Below are 2,034 nucleotides of genomic sequence, written 5' to 3'. Positions count from 1 at the left end.
CCACTGCTAGGGGCCACACAAAAGACCAAGCTACACAACTGTCACCCACATGCACAGGGCCTAGGTCAGTCCCATGTCAACTCCCTAGCTGTCTGTCCAGAGTCCGTGAACTCCCACTAGCTCAGGTCACCTGTCTCTGGATTTCCCCATCATGATCTTGAGCCCCCTTGCTCATGTGATTCCTTCTCCCTCTCTTTGACTGCCCAGTGCTTGACTGTGGATCTCTGCATCTGCTTCCATCAGTTGCTGGATGAAGGCTCTGTGATGACAATTAGGGTAGTCACTAATCTGATTACAGGGGAAGGCCAGTTCAGGCACCCTCTCCTCTATTGCTGGGAGTCTTAGCTGGGGTCATCCTTGTGGGTTCTGGGAGTCTCCGTGGCACCAGGTTTCTCTCTAACCCCATAATGCCCCCCTCTATCAAGATATCTCTTTCTTTACTCTCTCCCTCGGTCCTGCCCCCAACTTGACCATCCTGATCTCTCATGTTCCCATACCCCCAGGCCCCACCCCCAGCCAGTTTACCCAGGACATCACATCTGTTTCCTCTTCCCAGAGGTATCCATGCACCCCTCTTAGGGTCCTCCTTGTTGCCTGGCTTCTCTGGGGCTGAGGATTGCAGCCTGGTTACCCTTTGCTTTGCATCTAATGTGCACTTATGAGTGAGTACATACAGTGTTTATTGTTCTGACTCTGGGTTACCTCACACACGATGTTTTTTTTTTTCTAGTTCCATCCATATGCCTGCAAATTTCATGATGCCATTGTTTTTCTCCTCTGAGTAATAAATTGTAGAAATGTACATTGTTAAAGACAATTATTAGAAGAAGCCCAGATTTTACTGACAGAGACTCCAACACTGAAATATTTCACTACTTCTTCTTAGCTTCTGGAAGACATTTTAAAAAACCGCAATATTCTAGGAAACTTCCCCAATATCAGCTCCATTCTGCAACAACAACAACAACAGCAATAACAACAACAACAAAGCCCTGTCCTATTACAAGAACAGTTGAGACAACTTCAGTGACTGACTATGTTGCCCTTGACTTCACTGTCTAGGTTGCCAAACTTTAATCTTTGTGTTAGCTGCACAAACATCCCAAATTAAGAGTTTTCTTTTAAACCTCAACATGAAGACATTTCATTTTCCCTAGCTATCTAAAACACCTGCAGTATGAAGCATAAAATACACATAAGATTATAAAGTGAATTTTCGGGGGAAGTTGAGGTGCAAATTAATATAGAAGAATTTGTTGAGGGTCAATGAGCTGGCTCAGGGGTTAAAGGCACAAGCTGCCAAGTTTGGCCACCTGAGTTCGATCCCCAGGTGATGGAAGGAGAACTCTGACACCTGCAAGCTATCTTCTGACCTCTGCAGTGTGCCTCATGTGGCCTTCAGGTACCGAAACACAGGTAGACACACTTGCTCCTTCATGTGCATCTCTCTCTCTCTCTCTCTCTCTCTCTCTCTCTCTCTCTCTCTCTCTCTCTCTCTCTCACTTATGCACACACACACACATGCATGCACGCACAATACAACAAATGAATATATGTATAAAATTAAAAAAAATCTGTTGAGTCCGTTTTGCAAGTGTGGCAACTGAAGGACGCACTTCGAGCCTCGACCTGCTCCACTTCCGGGCCTGAAATAAACTCAGCCTTAGCCACTCAGCTTTCTCTGCTGACCTGCCAGGAAGAGAATGGTGCGTATGGTGGGGGTAGCTGAGGTTGGATTAGGGCCTGTGACAACATCAGTAATGTTTTGAAAAGTAAGTTGTTCCTGGGTCATTGTGAGCCGGGTGGACTAGAGGACTCTCTGGCAGCTTCCAGGGGTTTGGCTCATATCTACAGCTATTGTTGAGGCAAATGACGAATTTGTAACTAATTCAGCCTGTCCTTCATTGTCCTATGGCAGCTCCATTAATGGGCCCACCAGGAATGGCTTAGTCAGGTATGACAAGTTTGGGTAAACTTTTCCTAGGTGGTAAAGATTTGGCAATGTGTAGGCTACTTCCATCACTCATCTCTAGG

Source organism: Alexandromys fortis, unplaced genomic scaffold (genome assembly GCF_014885135.2).
Source record: "Alexandromys fortis isolate MF-2015 unplaced genomic scaffold, M_Fortis_MF-2015_v1.1 scaffold_95, whole genome shotgun sequence".
NCBI classification, from domain to species: Eukaryota; Metazoa; Chordata; class Mammalia; order Rodentia; family Cricetidae; genus Alexandromys; species Alexandromys fortis.
Note: the sequence above shows the minus strand (reverse complement) of the source record.